The following is an 18,881-nucleotide window of genomic DNA, read 5'->3' on the forward strand; positions in this document are numbered from 1 at the left end:
GCGCGGTTGAGTGCTGTATTTGAAATGAAATAATTTCTGAGCTTTATGCTATCAGCAGGTTCCTTATAAAGCGTAATACGAGCTCATAGTCTGGAGCCCTTATTGCCTTTATGTGTTTTTGTGTTTATGTTCCTTATTTACGAATGCTTTTCACCCTTTCCCGAATAAAGCATGGTGCACAGCGGCGTAGCATGTGCCTGAAGTTCCCCGCTTCCGTTATGATCTGTTACCTACCGAGTATGCAACGAATGCGTTCGGCGCTTACAACAACGAAGTCCGCTTTATATCCACGCTCTACGGGTTCTGCTTGCCCATTTCGTTTTGCGCATTGGGCTCAACAGTCAACGTTCTTGGGATCTGGTCTGAAATAACGACTCATGGCGAGAGTACTTGCAAGGCACGTCATTGTCAGATCAAACTCAGTGTCACTCTATGTCTGCGTGTAGGCAGTTTATAAATACTGATTAAAACTAGATTTTTATTTGAAAATGTGATTTCAAGAAAATTTAGTCCGCCATTGAATAAAGCTGAGTTCTAGAGCGGTGTTTTAGTTTATATAAGTAAGATGTTGAATTTTTCATTCCTTGATATTTTTCACGTTCCCTAACATTAAGTCAGGTTCAGATGGCTACAACACTTCTGTTCTTTTAGCATTCTATGAAGCGGTATACCACGCTAACGACGCCCTGACCCAAGGCTCTCGAACGATTCCGTTGGGTTCTGCGTATCCGAATATTATAGGAGCGTAGTAATAGACGTGGACAAACCTAGGCAAGCACGATTTGTAGTGCAAGCAACGAAGTATTTGTAAAAATATAGAAAAAATCTATTCCTAGCACATTCCAAGTATGAATTCCGTTTCTTCACTGTTTTTGAATATATCAATGAATCTGTGTCGCATTAAAATGGCGTGGAATTATTGACTAAAACAACAAAGCGTTGCCACATGTATTTACACTAACGGCAATCTCGTCCACTCTACAACATTGAACTTAGCAACACGTGACGTGCACGACCTGCCCAGGTAGGTCACGCGCACCACTCGCCTGTGCTGCCGCAGAATCAGGTGTACGAGCAGGGAGGCTCGGAGAATGTCGCGGACTTCCGGGGTGCTGCTCTAGGGCCAGTTGGATCCCTGCAGCGTCATTTCCCCCCACGCGTGCTCGCGAAACTCAATGCAGTTGCGACACAGCACCCGGTTCCACGGCTCGAGCTCGGTCACGAGCCAGCACTGCTTCTCGCCCGGTTGCAACGTGCAGGGCCGGTCGAAGCTCTCTCGGTCACCGCTGCCACCTTGAGGCGCTGCGCATGCGTTTGGAAACATAGTGAAAGGAAATGGGTACGTTTTAGGAGCCCACGTCCCCAATACGATACGTTGGTCTACTTTCACTGGTATCGAAAAATAATCGGATAACTGCATCATGAAGTGATAGGCTCTGCCGCCTCCCCACCGGGCACTCAGTGGGGAGGAGTCCATCATCCTAAGGCGGACACAGACCGGGTCACTCTTCGCCCCGGGAGTGCTACACGTGCTTCATTCAGAACTCTATCCGAGTGGTGTGCAGTGGGTCCGGCGGACTAATGGCACATCATGTGGGACTGTGCCAGGATCTCGACCGAAGCTACCTCCAGGACATACCCGCCCGAACTTCAAAGTGCAGTGCAGTCTACAGACAGGGACACTCAACTATGGGCCGTCCAGCAGGGTCGGGGTGGGCTCGAAAAGCACAAGCCTGACGACCCACCACAAACGGGCCGAACTGGGATAGTGCACAGTAGGGCATAACCCTGGGTTAACGCTCGGCCAACGCCACGACGTGTTAAACCATCGGTTGCCGGCATTTTAATAAAGCTGCATAAAGGTGCATAAACAATACAAGAACGTTCATATTTGGTGGTCTGGTTTACGGTGTTTAAAAGTCCCCAAGCGACTCGTGCTATGAGGGACATCATAGTGCAGGACACCGGATAATTTCGACCACCTGGGGCTTATTTAATGTCCACTGGCATCGCTGAGTGCATGAGCCTCTATCATTTTGCCTCCGTCTAAATGCGATCGCTGCGGCCGGGATCGAACCAGCGTCTTTCGGGTCAGCAGGCGAGCACAATAACCTCCCTCGTATTTCGAACCTTTCTTCCCTTGACATTTCTGCTACGCTGGAAACTACAAGAGCGCGCCTGGTGTAACACAATGAAATCAGCATGATATTTTCAATCGTAACCAAGGCTGAACGACCGATTGATTCGTTAACCAAGTTTGGTTTATGAGGTTCAACGTCCCAAAGCGACTCAGTATGAGGGACGCCGTAGTGAAGGGCTCCGGAAATTTCGACCACCTGGGGTTTTTTTACGTTCACTGAAATCGCTCAGCACACGGGCATCTAGAACCTCACCTCCATCGAAATTCGACCGCCGCGTCCGGGATCGAACCCGCATCTTTCGGGCCAGCAGCCGAGCGCCATAACCACGCAGTCACCGCGGCGGCTCGTTAACAAAGGATATGGAAATACATCGGCATGACCACCCCTCTTTAATCTTTAATTAATCGTCATTTTTAGAAAGTGTAAGTGATCTCACACCAAAAAATATTTGCTGGTCTTGCTCGGCTGCCGTGAGTGAGGACGTACGTACTGACTGTCAGTTTACAATCCTTAAGTCAGCTGAGGAATGTAAAAACGACGTCGTTATTTGCACACTGATCCCTTGCACCCCCCTTATGGTCATCTGAATATCTTTCTCTCCTTTATTTGCCCATCATCCTTTTCGTCCCGGCAATGTTCGTGTCCAGGAACAGCGAGTGTCTAAGCGCCTCTCCCTTCATAATGTGTTACAGTTTTAGCACTGATTATTTATTCCGTTTTTGTGGACGAACAGCGTTAAAACTGACGCGCAGGAACCGCAGTCAAAATCACGATCACTAAAAACCAACTGTATCTGAAACTACTAGTTCGATCATTCATCAGGTTACAACGACTGCAGGGCAAACGCCTCCACCTTGATTTCTAACTAGTCCTGTGCTGTGCCAGCAGCTATTACTCTATCCAAGCATGCTTCCAGATCTCATCTCTATTCCTAGTTTATTTTTTAGCTGTATCTGCCACTTTCCTCGCTTGGTATCCAATCTCCTGTCCAGCAGAGAGCCGATTCCTTGTTAGTATATCCAATGTAATGTCCATCCTCACTGCATCTTCTTAATTGCAGGTGGGATAGACTAACTGGTCGGTTTTTGAAGTCTACAACGCTGTCATTCTCTCCTAACGTGGCCCTTGTCGTTTTCTTCTGCATTCCTTGTTTCGCAGTCATTCGTATATGCTTCAAAGCCTACAGCAAAATCACCAACATTGAGACCCACTCGTACCTGCAATAAAACAGCCAGGACGCCACTTCCCTATTTGAAAGAGATGCTTACCGGAGCCACCACGACGGCCCTTGGGAGCACGGGATGACGACGACGAGGCAGAATCTGTCGACGCTCCCGTATCGAGAGTGCGGCGTAACTCGTTGAAAATGTCGGTGATGTCCTTGTTGGTTGCTTTGGTCGTTGTGCACAATCCCTGAAGCGTGCTTATGTACTTTGCGGTAATAACACCAAGGCGTCTGTCCTTCTGTGCTGTCGCCATGCTCTGCATATCAAGGCGAAAAGGTAATGGCGAGTCAGAACGCCCAAAACGCACATGAGCGTTGCGCTTAGATCCCAGTTACGCTAAAACCTAATTCAACGTACGTAAAACGTGACGCAAGAAAGCCGCACGATAGATGAGAAATCGGAAATCTGCATTTTTTACAACACTTTTTTTGGCTACGATGCGTCATTTACAATTGCTGTGCAAGTATGAAGGAGGCACAAAATTATAGCTCGGCTTCCTTAACACTGGTTTTTTTTTCGATGGATTCTGAATGAAAACTAAATGCACGACTCCATAGACACTTCTGCGTGCTACGCGCCGTGCGCGCCTGCGCACTGAGCGTCGAGCCCCGACGCGCAAAAAAAAGCGGTGCACAACTCCAAGCGCATGGCGCAAGTACGCGTCCCGTCGAGCGCTGCAGGTAATGCTTAGAAGACCCGATCCGACAGACACGGAAGCAGAACGCCCAGTGACTGGTCGATGCTGGCGCGCGGGGAGCAGCACGCGCGCTGAATATCTGGCACTGTCGGATCCGAACGCCGTGTACGCGATAGGCCGACGACGCGTCGCGCATGCGCACACTTTCTCTGGCCGGCGCGTGGGCGCCCAAGCGCGCAAGACCAGAGGGCCCATGGAGCTGGGCCTTTAGGTTGCAAACGAAGATATCAGGCACTGCGTCATTTAACAGCAGACGTTCTTTGATTTGCAACCATGCATTCATCGGCAGCAAAGCTGCATCGGAGATATATGCGGGGGAGCTGGTGTCCTTGATTAACATAAAGCTCAGTGAGATCATCAAAGCGCGGCATCACTCACGCCTACACAGAGTTTTGTGGGCCATAAATTAGTTCATTGCGCACCTGTGAAGAAACCAAGAGTTGTGTATCAAAGGAACTAGCTGTTAGTTCTCGTTGAGCGTTACCTCGCCGGCATAGAAAATTGAGTTTCGTTGCACCAATGGTCATCCGCCGTGGTTGAGGCCATGATAACAGGCTTCAATACTTCTTGCCCTTCTTTGAAATGAAGTGTCCAGGTTCCGCTTCTAGAATCGGGTCCATGGTCCTGATGTCTGAAGACGAAATATTTCAGGGAGTTTTTGGTTTATGGTTTCTGGGGGTGTAACGTACCAAAGCGACTCAGTATATATGAGAGACGCCGTGGTGAAGGGCTCCGGGAATTTCGACCATCTGGGGTTCTTTAACATGCACTGACATCGTACTGTACACGGGCCTCTAGAATTTCGCCTCCATCGAAATTCGACCGCCGCGGCCGGGATCGAACCCGCGTCTTTCGGGCCAGCAGCCGAGCGCCATAACCACTCAGCCACCGCGGCATCTCAGGGAGTTTTTGGTATTGAGCGACCACTATGATTGAAGCAGCTCACGACTCCCGCGAGCTCCCAACAATCTGCGCTCACAGAAGCTTCCTTCGGTTGTCTAGGATAGCGGAAATATAAGCAGATAATTAAATTATATACGTTTTTTAAGCGTGACGGCCACGCTTGGTCAAACAGAAGCACGCGCAGGTAGGCGCACCAAGAGTATGTGATGGGCTTCTGAAGAAAGGTTTGAAACTCAACGATTTTTTTTTACCAATACAATGTATTATACGCGGCTTCCAGATCGCAGGTCACCCATCTCAGCTTTAGGAAAATGTACTACATACTTATGTGCAATATTATCTATGGTGTGAATGCTCTCCTGCATGCCGCATCTTTTAAACCACAGGCGTAACTGTCATCAAGAAAAATATTTTAAAAGGCGATTTACTGCGGGGCATTTTTCCTCAGGATCAATACATAACTACCGTTGCTAGTTCTATGCCGCTGATCTAGTTGACTAATGGTCGCTTTACCTAGACCGTGCGAGCACCAAATGAACGCGCAAAGCGCCATATATACCGGTCGTTAGAAAAAAAAGATTGAGGTAGATAAAATCTTGAGCTGTGCCACACTCAAGAACGCCGAGGCGGTGCGACTAAGGCACTCCACGTGAACCTGCTGAAGATAACCGTCCAAAGCGCTACAGCTACGGTGTGGCTGTAAAGGCAGATCTTTAGCTCTGCTCTGAAGCGGGAAGCATAGTTGGCAGAAGCGATATGTCTGAATTACACATGGTTTAGCGTAATATAAGATGCTATTGCAGAACGTTGCCGGGGCAGTTGGCACATGATTTCAACGGGAACAGCGCGCAAAAGACTGGACCGAGAATAACAGACACGCACATAGAAAGCGCTAACAACTAAATGTTTATTGCACTGCTTGCAATAAATACCAGAGGAATGAAATAAAAGAGAAAACAATATGAAGGCGAGGAGGAGTCCGTTTTTCACTTGTTGCGCTATGCTATACGCACTGGAGCCAGATACCGTAGCGTTGTATTTCGGCACAAGCTGCCAAGGTATGCGAAACGCCCACCGTCAAACACTGAGTGATACGCCACTACCCAATTTTCGGAGTTCGATTTGGCCTCGAAAACGGTATTAGTCGCAGCGCACGTCAGTTTACTGCCATGTATAGCCCACCGGGCAGGTGCCAAGGCTTCGTGACGAAAGAACAAGAACGGCCGGTACGACAGGGGCAACGTTCATTCCACGCTTTCCAATCCTCCAATCGCTTTCCAATCGCCGTAGTGCACTGACGTCGCACATAGAAATATTGCAGGTGTTTCATGCAAACAGTAATTGCCCTCTTGTGCAGCATGTATTCGGTAACGCAGCTCTTGAAGCGCAACATGCTTGAGATCATCTAAAAATTGCATGTCGCCGTTTTGGTTCGTTCTGCATATTAACTTGTGCTCGGTGTAACGTTAAGCGACAGGAAGAGGGCCGAGTGGGTGAGGGAACAAACGCGGGTAAATGACGTCGTAGTCGAAAGCAACAAGAAGAAATAGGCTTGAGCAGGGATTCTAATGCGAAGGCAAGATAACCGCTGGTCCTTAAGGGTAGCGGAGTTGATTCCCAGAAAGGGCAAGCCTAGCAGGGGGCGGCAGAAGGTTAGGTGGCCGGATTAGGTTAAAAAGTTTGCAGGCATAGGTCTTTGTCCTGCAGAGGGTGTAGTCGGGCTCATGACGATGATTAACTTGTGAAACAAGGCGCTACACTGAAAGAAACCAAAGCACAGGGAATGGATATTCATTTGGCTTGAAGCGATTTGTAGTTAAAACAGTGTTCGCAATTACTTAGAGCGAGCTCCGTATAGGATTCGTTCTGAATCAACGATGCCTGTGTAGCAGTCATGCTCAAGAAGTGATTTTTTTTTAGGTTTAACGACCTGAAGCGACCCATAGGCTTAGCTCCCGTTGTCGACTAACTGGCTGCTACGTGGTAACTAGCGCTGAAAAATACGAGGGACAACGAAAAGATGACGACGGGAAACACGCTCAGACGTAAAGTGAAATTTATTGGAGATGAAATTTAGGCTCACAATGTGTATCAACGCGGGATCTTGAAACTTGGTTTTTCCTTCTTATTAAAGATAACACAAAATCGCTCACACACAGCGAAAAAAAAAGCAATACTTTGAAGCATGTGCTTTTTGCAAGTTCGCAGCGAGTTAATGAAAAACACCAGCTAGACACCCCTTTTTTTTATTCTGTTGTCGGCATGCCGCGGGTGACATTGGCGCCGGAACGTAGGGACAACATGACGCCGAACTGAAAGGAGAAGACGAAAGTGAACCGTGGGAGAGGCCCTCACTATCTAAGCTGCACGCCAGAAAGTGTGCCGGAAGCCACGCGCTTTGGCAAGGGCTACTGGGAGTACATGATGAAAAAAATTGCGCAAAATGAACACGAGAGACGGAAAGGAAACGACCTAGGCAGACGCCGTCGCTCGTGTTACTTTTGCACTATTTTTTCATCATGAAAGTTATCGAGCTCGCCCAACTAAAGGCTTTGCTACTGGGAGTATTTGGCCGCCGACGCAGCCCAGAGTAACGCTGGGCACAGCGGCGTCATCTTCCGGATTGTCTACTGCGCATGCGCAAGCACGCTGAGACGGCGACCAAGTAGGGGAGACGCAGGGGCAGCCGGCTTCAAAAAACGTGACGTAACCGCCTCTCCCGTGTTCTTTCCTTCCTCCATGACCTAAACTAACATTGGCAAATTTTTTCTTCGGCCCTGGTGCTTGCGTACTGTGCTGATACCGGAGCAACGCTTGCAAAATCACAGCTTTCCTATCCCGTGCACCGTGGTCCCCTGGTGGGAAAAGTGAGCGCGCGGCGCATGGAGGAAGGAAAAAATGGCGTGGAGCAAAGAAGCCTATGCTCTGTCCTCCAACACGAGCGGCGAATGCGCAGTCCTCGTGCCATCCGACCAAAGCGGGAATGCCGCGCAATGCCGCACAGTACCTGCGCAGCCCCCCCCCCCCCCCCCACCTCTCCCCGTTTCCAAATGGTTCCGCGCTGTGCAGAAGGATGGCGCCATAGCACCTTAGCCTTGCAAATTATTATTCAGCATCGCAATTAAGTATTCACCTTAATCCACGGCATCTAAACAAAATTAAATTCCGATGCCTGGAAGAAAAGCAGAAATCCTTTCTAGCGCGACGCTTTCTGCGCAAAGCACCCTGAGCGTCTATATTATACCCCTGTCAAACGGTGCTTTCAATCCACATTGAGTCAGTGCTCATCGCATTCAATGCAGATCAGAGGTTGTCACACTCCTATCCTCAAGCGCAATCGGCCCTGATCCTGCTTGGCTCGATCACGATGGCACAGCGCGTTTGAGGTTTCAAGCGCACTTGAAAGCAGTCGTTGACAATCTCGCCCTCACAGAGCTATCAAAATAAATGCAAGTTAATAAAGCAAAAGCGCAAATGTTAACGTGTAAATTGGTTAAAATGTATGATAGACATTTTTCAGTGAACCACGCCTGCTGCACAAGTGCACATATTTAAGTAAATTCAACACCAGGTTCTACCGTCTGTGCAAACACAGATAGCATCCCCATGCGTTCGCCGGTTGACGCTGCATCCGCTTCCGCAGTGTCTAGTCGCACAACTGAGCAAAGTATGCTGGCGAAGAAAAAGAAGTTTGATGAATCGCAATCGCCACCCTGCGTGGCGGACATCACCATGCTATGGATGACGGCGGGACATTTGGCGGCACCCTGCGCACATGAGGGCTAGTTCTCAATGAGCATTGAAAATGCTCGTGTAGCACCAGATGCTTCAATCAGGCTCGAAATCCTCGATGCAGATCGGGTTCAGTTGGGATTGAAAGTGTCCGTACGATATGGATCTAAGGCTCGGGGTAAAAAATGAAGAGTTGGAATAGACTAATGTAGCCTGCAGCGGCAACTGGAACTCGTGGAAGCTCCTATATGACAGCGAAAAGCAGCTGTAGTACATTAGAAAACGCTCCCGAAGCGTACAGTTCAACAAAGAAAGGAAAACGGGTGACCACTGTCTTTAGCTGTGTCGTCTGTCTTTGTTGCTTCTGTTCGCACTTAGAACAGCAAGATCAGAAGCTGGGGAGCTGCTGTGATTTTCTAATGGATTCTACAGTACCAAAGTGGTTTCTGAAAAAAAAAAAACTCACAGAATGAGGCTTACCATTAACTTTTGCTGGTTCTGAGCCGCTTGGTTACCGAGCTCTTTGTCCGACGAATGTCTGCCAGACGCAAGCGTCTAACAAAATCTTCTGATGCCGACAGCACGGGCAATGGTGTCGACTGGGAAAGTGCAAAGTATCTTTCGGTGGGCGTATCCACTAAAATCATGGCATCTCGCACTTTGCTGGGCACAGATTTGGGAGACTACCGGAGGCAACAGGCATAATCCACAGACAAGGCTCACGTACGCACGCGCGACAACCGTCGGGACTCTTTTATGCTTTGTAATTCATATTCATTCTTGACGGAAATGAAGAAATCGTGACTATGGTTGCAGTACAAATAGATAAACAGCAAGATAAAAAGAAGGAAACGAGATAGCGTGTGATTCTTGTTTGGATGATAATGGGGCGCGGGAGCTTAAAGTCAGAATTTATGCGCCGAAACCCCGAGCGTTAAGCGCCACCAAACACTACCAACACTCTGCGTTATACGAATTATCCGAAAGAGCATCAGCAGTAGCCCTTACAAAATAAGCTTTGGGATTCCGTTTTTTTTATGTTGAGGCTTTGTTCACTCAACGGTTTGTTTGGTGTTAATTGAATAATCACTCAATTTATTTATTGTACCTCTATGAAGTTTTCGTTCAGTACTTCAGAACAAAGTTTTTGTTGAGAACGTGTTGTTGAGATTCATTTGTGAAAGCGGTGATGTATCAAAACCTAACATATGTCATCATCATCATCACCAGCCTTACTACGCTCATTACAAAGCATAGGCATTTCCTATATCTCCTCAATTAACCCTTTGACGAAAAATTTTTTTTAGCGCCACACATAAAAAAGAATTCCCCTTGGAATAAACATGGATCAACTATGCCCCAAGCAAACGCTGGTAAATTAAACCTCTTCTGCGCAGCCGCTCTCACCATATCCCTGCTAACTTCCCAATCTCATCCGCACATCTAACTTTTTGCCGTTCCTTGCTGCGCATGCCTTTTCTTGGAACTCAGCCCGTTAAGCTTAACGGTTATCCTGCACCTTCGGATTACATGCCCTGCCTAAGCCAATTTCTTCAGCTTGATTTCGACTAGGATATGATTAACCAGCGTTTGTTCCCTCATCCACTCTGCCCGCTTCCGGTCTTTTAACCTTATTCCTATCATTTTTCTTTCCATAGCTCGCTGCGTTGTCCTTAACTTTAGCTGAGCCCTTTCGTTATCCTCCATGTGTCTGCCCTATAGGTAACTACCGATGGGATAGAGCTTTTATATAGTTCTTGTGGGATACTGGTAAACTGTCGTTTATGGTCTGAAAGAACTTGCCAAATGCACTGTACCTCAATCTTATCACCCCAGAATCTTCTCAAGTGTGCCGTTGTTGTAACTTTTTCTATGTTCTGTGTGATGCTGAACACTAAGCGTTCAACATCATTTCTTGACTGTAGCGCCAAGAGTAGGCTCAAGAAATCAGTATATGCTATGGTATTTTCGATGTTATCATCTGAAACTCTCCCCACAACCACACACACTGCATGATATTCGGAGTAAACACTGATGTATAATTTGAGGGCCTCGCCTAATTTTTTCCAATTCTCCCTAAACTACACTACTTCCCACGTGTGTTCTGCTTTTTGAGCCGTTGGACTAAAATGTTCTTAAATTTGCGTATTATTTTCACCAAAGTAGAAGACTAGGCGAGTTGGTATGTACTCATGTGCAAGTCAGGGACGACGTAAGGAACCGCGCTCGTGTTGTCGTTTCCTTACGTCGTATCTGTCTTGTGTGCGCTGTTTTTAGGATGAATTCTTTTTACAACCAGGGGTCCTAGAATCTGTTCATGTAGTGTTTTTCTTTTATGAGAGTGTGTTAATGTAGAGTCACACAAAGGGGCAGAACTCTACCATGGCGGCAGTGGATCGTGTCTTCCGGCAATTTCAGGAGGGCATATCGTATTCCTAGTTCACATGTATCTTCAGAGCGTAGTATAAAAGTCTGATCGAGTGCGGTTTATTTTTGAACAGTTTTCTGTGTGTGCACTTAATGACAATTGGAAAACAAAGATATTTTGCTAGGGATATCTTATTCTCAGTATCAATGTGCATGTAAGAATTAGTTTCGATTGGTTTATGAGGTTTAACGTCCCAAATCGACTCAGGCCCCAAATCGATGCCATAGTCGAGGACTACGGAAATGTCTACCCCCTGGTCTTCTTTAACGTACACTGATATAGCACCGTACACGGGCCTCTAGCATTCTGCCTCCATCGATATGAACATGCAGGGATTCTTCTCCTGTTTCGAAGAAGCGGTTTTTTTAAGCGAAATTTATTGCCCCAGGGCATCAATGATGAGTGAAGGTGTGATTAATGATGTAGTAGAGATCAAATGAATGGAAAAAGGTTAGCGGATTTGATGAAGTCCAGTAGAGAACGATGGTACGGTCCCTGCGTCTAGGCACTGTATGAAGCAGGGTTGCTTGGTGAAAGACCTGCTACCATCAGGTGCCGAATCCTTGTAGGCTTGAGAGCTGGGCAGTCCCACAGTGAGTGATGTATGTCGGTTTCAATGTCCTCGTGTTTGCATATCGGACACCCTGGCCGAGGAAACAAATCTCGGTACTGAGGCCACTTCCGAGTGATGGCTGGTGCGAGGGCAACCCTGATCCGGATCCTCCTAAGCGCAACCTCCTCTGCATGGGTAAGACTGCGGGAGAGGTTTTCCGTACACGGAGGGATTTTACAGGGGAAGTCCCGTACGCGCTAGTTGAGAGATGCAGACCTAAGTTTTGTACCGGATGCAGTTTTTACGGTATGATGGTCTCCCACACCCACACACAACGCATCCATAGTCTAGAGAAGAATATACAACAGAGCGGTAGGTGTGTAAAAGGCACGTCCTATGTACACCCACTGGTTTCGGGACAGTACTTTCCTGGGAGTGTCTATTGAGGGTAGTATCCGAAAAGAGGCCACCACAGAAGGAGCCTCGTCAGAATGAAGAGAGCGGAGGACTTTAGCATGGTCCATTTATGGTGACTGCTGCGAAACGTGCCGACCGAGGAAAGGTTCAGCGATGGCACATCGCGCTTTGAGCAGCGAACTGGGAGGAGCGCTAGCCAGAGAATCCACACTTACACCCGAACTGTCTCGAGCCAGGCGTTATTGCTAGATGTCGCACACGTAGCGCAGAGAGGCACGGAACACGCATCTGGGGCGTTCGATACTGGCGGTCTACCCTCTGTACGCATTTACAAGCCTCTTGCTAGTGCTGTAGGATTCCTGTGTTGTTAGCTGTGTCGTTATTGATCAGGAATCCTGCACCTAGCTCTCGAAGTCCGCTAATCGGTGATAGCATAGTAGGCCCTTTAACACTACATATGCTCGATCTCCCCTCTTGTCCTCAGTAGGGTCCATGCTATCCCATTCCATACCAGCTAGTACCTCGAATAGAACTTCGGCTAGCATGCAAGCTCTACCTCGCCAGCCAGGATTTCCAGCCCATTCGACCACCAGACAGAAGGATCTGGACGCATGGGCCACAATACCGGGCGCATTGTTGGCATTTAGAGCGGACACAAGCCTCCGTATGAACATACGACTCCGTTATGCCGAAGGGCACGTTTACGAAATTAAAAATTTCGGATTTCCTCAGTAGATCATGTCCTACCGGCAGAAGTTGAGATGTTCAGCTTCCAATGGCAGCCTGGTTGGTGCCAAAGATTCTCAGCACCCTTCGTTGCGTTACAAATCTGACCACTGCCTTGTTCTGCTGCTCCTCATACAATTGGGACTGGGCGCCGGATTTTAATTGGCGAATATACCTGTATATAGGAAGTAGTTGCGGAGTGCTACACCAGGGTACCGAAATCCTGTTCTGACAAGAGGGTGCGTCGCCAGCTCTGGTTCCTCAGGCATGATTAATCATTTTAGCAGCCAAAATTTTTCGTTTTGGGAAAGACGCCACGGGATTCGAGCCGCCGTCGTTTTTCAATCCGAGGCAGATGGTCTACCTCATTGCGAGTGTTCCACACTCGACTTTAATCCTTCAGTTCATTACAACAGTCGCCATTTTTTATTTCGTGATGAAATATTATGGTCCGTATAAATCAGCAGCTTCTCCGAAATTTTTTTTATCCGTGTGCACGTTTGCGGCCTTGCTCTCTAGAAAGTCTTCTTTGTGCAATTTTTTTTCCCTATTCTCTTTCAACTGTCCTTCACTTTTTCTTGGTCTTTTTGTAACAACCAGCTCCGGCGGTCCCCTTAACAGTTTTGCCAGGGTCTCATCAGTGAAGCATGTCGCCCCTCCTCCTCGTTTAGCTTGAGATGCCTGAAATAAAATGAAATGGGCCTTAATGAATAGGTAAGCTCAGTTGCCTTCGCTAGATGGGCTTCATTAAGGAATGAAAGTACTGGCCGTGAAGACACACATATGACACAGAGTAACGTTAAAAAAATCAGACCTGACAATGTAAGGTGTAGGTTTTCAATTACAGGGAATGCTATTAGCTCTAGCTTATTTAATTATTCGTTTACTAATTGTTAATTGATTATGCTGAATCGTTAGCTTCTAAACAAGAAGTTAGCACAAAAATAACAAAACAAAGTGGCATTATAAGCAATGGTTGCTTACGCGAAATCGATACAATGACTTAATATGATACACGCATTAAACGAAGAAACACACGCGAGAAACACAATTTGGGGCCTCCACACACCTCGCATTCACCTTGAATGCCTCTATATTCGTATAATACACTACGCGTTTTAGTCATTTATTCGATCCTTAATTGTTTAAGCAAAAATAAGGATTTAAATACATGACTACGTGCTGAATATCCTTGCTTAATTTCTCAATATTACAACGTATACTTGTGGGGGAACAGAACTTATGCTCTCAAGACAATCTCTTTTAATTCTCTTTTAATGCTCAAAATGTATCTCCAAATCTGCCAAGGTGGCCTTAAGTCATATGCGATATTTTTCTCCAGAGAGCAGGCGCTCCCTGGCTCGTCCCACAGGCGCCCGTGGAATCCAGGTGGCCTTTTGAGAATATTGTATTGTCACTGAGACGGTATTGTCACACATATTTATCGAACCATATGACGACGACATACAAAACAGAAAAAGACTGAACGATGCGCTTACTATAACGAAACATTTTAAGAGCGCAAAAAATAATGTGCAAAATAGGGCTTATGCGGAAATCTGATAAAAATAAAAAACACACGAAAACTGCCACACGAGTCGAAGGGACAATCACAAACACAATGTATATACCCCTTTCGTATACATTTTGTTGTTGTTGTTCCCTTCGTGAGATGGCACGTACCCACGACGGGGGATTAGCCAGGGTTCAGTGGGGAGACCCCATAGAATAGGGTAAACTGGTGCTGATTGTGCCTAGGGTAAAAATTCAGAGTAATTAAAAAGAAAAGAAAAAAAAATATCGGGAGAGAATATCTGATTATAAAACACGAAAATACCCAAATGCTCTTTTAAATTCGGAAATTTTGGAAACAATTGGCAAGAAAATCTGCCGGTAGTTGTTATGTAATTGTGGAGGTATTCGCAAACTTGACGCAATGCAAAACCCCTGGCGAACCCAGGGGAACCTACAAAGTGAGGCCCAACTTTGTATTGCGAATTTCTAGGTGAGCTCTCCTTTGATGTGCATACCTCCAGCAAGAGAGTAAGAAATGCTCCAATGTCTCTACTTCACCACAAGTCACACAAAGGTTTGTGAAACTGAACCCGCATCTACATAAGTAAAGATTTAAACGGGGAACCCTGCACCGCATGTGTGTCATCGCTTGCTCACACTGCCGGGTTACACGCACGAGCCTTCCATGGGTACATGAGATGATGGTAGTTAACAGCAGATAGGAAGGGATCGTTTCACGTGCTGGTTATAAACTGAAAAGGCTGAAATCGAGTCGTTCCCGAAAAGAACAAGATTAGGGACGCTACAGGCGACAGGTGCATTTAAAGCTGGTTTTGCAAAAAGTCTGCTGCTTCATTTTGTAAAATACCGCAGTGGCCTAGTATCCAAACGAAGCGCACCTCTTTCACCCATCCAAAAAAAAAAAAAACTTTAGTGAGCGTCTCAAAGAAGCTTTTCGTATCAACTGCAGCGCCAACAAAACAGAGAGAGTTTTCAAAGCGGCCAACCCAAGAACCATAAACTCTGATAGAAATGTGGTTGGTAATCCGGGACTCTAACCGAAAAGCTCTATGAGAGAGACTCTGAATAAATACCAACCGGTGCCTTCTGGTCGGCCCCAGACGCATCTGCAGTAATCAAAGTTTGGTGCGGGAAATGGGCAAGGTGATCGAAGAGGAATCCACTTAATGTCCTTGCAGGCAGATGCTTCGCATTAGATGGGAAAATATAATCAAAAGCAATATCCACAAGGGACGCTGCCCAGCCAACTCTGCATACAAAGATCCACACCGATGTTGGATAAAAGGTTCTGAGTAAATACAACTTGAGGGAGGCGGAACCTTGGCGAATGAGGAGTGAGAGAGACGGTTGGGTGCGAGACGAAAATAGGTGTAGCCACACCAGGAGCCGACTCAAATGCTCGCAAAAAAGTCCTGACAATTAAAAGCAATTAAAAGGTGAAAACGGGAGTTAACGTCGGGAATACGAGCCTCTTGGTACAGAACTGTGGTGGAAAATGATTGAGGGAGACCTAGGCAGAGCCACAGTGCGCGCCTTTGTAACAGCAGCAACGGATGAAGCTTATATTTAGGGGAGCCAGAAAAGAGTATGCATCCAAACTCCAAAATGGGCCTGACATAGGCTTTGTATAGAAGTACAAGCGTGTCCCGGCGCATGCCAAATTTTCTATTACTTATTCGTAGTAGCCTACCTAGTGCACCCTCACCTTTCTCAATGTTATTTTTGATGTGGCGCCGTCAATTCATACTGGCATCATAAATAACGCCTAGCTACCTCAAAGATTCCACCTGAGGTATGCTGTCCGAGCGGTAGTGTAGCGATATATTCAAAGGCATGTTGGTTTTAAAAACTAGCACACTGCTTTTGTGCACATTTAATACCAGATTTATTGTATCCAGCCAAACCTCGAGCGCATTGAGGTAATCCTGGAGAGAATGATGTAGGGCATGAATGTCTGTTGCAGAAGCAAATAAGGTTATTTTATCTGCATAAACATACACTGTAACATCAGGGTGCACTGGAATGTCGCACATCAGCAGATTTAATAGAAGTGGAGAAAGTACAGAACCTTGTGGCACGCCTCTGGTGTGGGCATAGGTTTCCGAGGTGAAAAAAAACCGTCAGAGCAAAAGAACTGCCGTCCTGTTAAAAATGCGGGGATCCATGCATAAATGTAGTACGGCGGGTGTAATAATGCCAAGTTAGCGAGGATTGAATATTCAACACTGTCGTACGCTTTAGCAATGTCAAGCGTCACTAATGCTGATAGTTCATTCTTGGGTACAACAAGGCGGACTCTGCTCTCTAAGTCGACATGGGCAAACCATATGGAGCATCCGCGGCGAAAGCCAATCTAGGCAGAGCTCAATGCGTTGACTTCTGAAACATGCGCTGATAGGCGGCTGTGCACAATTATTTCTATGAGGTTTACCAAATTGTATGTTACAGCTATCGGCCGAATGTTATCAATATGGAAGCCTTTCTTTGTATCTTTAAAGAGCAGTATTATTTTCGCCACCTTCCAGGAGTGCGGCAACCATGCAGTTTTCAATGATGTATTCACCAGATCGAGGAGGTCCTGAGTGAAGTCTTCCGCTAAGATTCTTAACATACCGACTGTGACACCATCCCAACCCGGAGCTCAGGATTGCATTAAAGAAACTGAAGTTTGTAGCTCTGAATTGTCAACCGCAACATTGTGTGAACACGGGTCGGGGACGTACAGAGGGACTCTACGCATCTCCTGAAAACGTGATGAAAGCCCTTGTGCGATTCGCTCTAACTCATCTTTCGCCTCATGTGGAAAGAGCACAGCCGAGCCGGTTAACTCCATGGATGAGGAGTTCACGTTCCGTTGCATAAAACGATACAAACTCTTCCATTTTTTCGGTTTGACAAATATGTGTTCAAAGTTACTGTATTCATCCTTTGTCTTTGCTTACGAGGCCGAGAAAAATTTGTAGTTGATCCAATTTGCCGGGCTATGATTATGCGAAAGGCTCCTCCACGCTGCTTTCCTGCAACAGAAAGCTGTCGCACACGCGTAATTCCATCATGGGGATGGTGATTTATTACAAATAGCAGGACGCACAGTGAACCGGGAGCTCTGCGTAGCCTTCAAAACAGAAGAAAACACTCACTGAGTTCTGTCGGTCCTACATGAACAAGAATCAGATTTAAGAGAGGCGCGCAAAGGTATTTGTAGGCTGCAATATTAACTAATTTTCTGGCAGAACCATGATTTCGGAGGGAGCTCACCAATTGGGTGAAAGCAATTGGCAGGTGGTCACTAGACGTGCCGCAGCCAATTGTGGACCATGCCCCTATAGCTACTCCTCTTGCTGCCAAGGACAAATCGAGAACTGAGCGCGCGTGTCTGCGGATGAAGGTTATAGCTCGAGAATTGCAGCACCGCACATCATTTTCTGACATCCATGCCCATAAAATATGTTCATGTAAATCAGTATAGGAACCCCAGACGACGTGATTAGAGTTGAAGTCCCCTGCAATGATTACCCTGCTAGAATTTGTAAGTAAGTTGTCTAGGTGGTCTGTTCTGCATACTGCAGTTGGAAAATAAACGTTTCCGACTGTGACAGTAGCGCAGTGCGGCAAAGTGAGATCTATAGCTAGAAGCTCGCAATCAGAATCCATGACTTTGTTAGTTATTAATTCCAGGTGACACAATTTTGACGAAATCAGGGTCACCAACCCGCCGCCCCTACCATTTATGCGGTCCGCTCGGAAAACGCGAAACCTGTTTAAAAAAAAAGGCCTTACAGGGGAGAGCCAAGTTTCTTGCAACAGCACAACATCTGGGTTATGAGAAGAGAGAATAATTTTTAAAAAGGAAGAGAAGATGCAATAGAGCGGCAATTTCATTGGAGAACCTTTACACCCGATGTGATGCTCATTCGAGAATAGAGGCTGAAACAGGCTTTGGTAGCATATCTGACTTGGAAGACACTCTAGAAGGCTCTTTTTTGTCTTGGCCTGTGGAACGGAGAGGAGTTAGAAGGAGAGGTGGGAGCACGACACTTCTGCGTAAAACAAGCCATTTCTACATCATAGAGCAAACAGCGTTGCGAGAAAGACTTACATGGACGCTGTCGAGAGACGGCACGTGAGACGGCACCTTGGGTGATGACGTGGCAACGAAACTTTGAGCACAGGCTTGCTGTGATGTTGATTCTGGTGGAACTACAGGCTGAGGTTGAGAAATAGCCTGATTTGCAAAAATATCAGACAACGCCTGCGTGAAGCTGCTGAGCATGCGCTCGACCTGAACTGAGAGTGCTTAATTTTTCGACGGTTGACACTATTGACGCAGACAATGTGGCCTCGAGGTCAAGAGTAGAGGAACGCACAAGGGGCAGGCGTAAGAATGAATTTTGCGGTTAAGGAGTGCATAAGCGTCTGCTCATGAAAAGCGATTCTGTTCAATTAATTCCAATAAACGTTGCTCATGTGACCGACTTTCACAAGTGGCATCATTGGCGCTGCGACTGTTACTAAACAGACA

General features: G+C 46.7%; 1 pseudogene across 1 annotated transcript in view; it reads right to left on the reverse strand.

Moving 5' to 3' along the window:
* LOC144111987 (uncharacterized) overlaps nt 1-3,620 on the reverse strand; it is a 29,207-nt pseudogene extending 25,587 nt beyond the window's left edge. Inside the window, exons 1-2 of the transcript XR_013310167.1 lie at nt 3,410-3,620; nt 1,047-1,302 (exon numbers count right to left, since the gene is read on the reverse strand). The product of XR_013310167.1 is annotated as an uncharacterized LOC144111987 (transcript). The remainder of the gene's footprint in view (nt 1-1,046; nt 1,303-3,409) is intronic.
* Nucleotides 3,621-18,881: the final 15,261 nt, after the last annotated feature.

The sequence above is a fragment of the Amblyomma americanum genome, unplaced genomic scaffold (genome assembly GCF_052857255.1).
Source record: "Amblyomma americanum isolate KBUSLIRL-KWMA unplaced genomic scaffold, ASM5285725v1 scaffold_22, whole genome shotgun sequence".
Taxonomy (NCBI): Eukaryota; Metazoa; Arthropoda; class Arachnida; order Ixodida; family Ixodidae; genus Amblyomma; species Amblyomma americanum.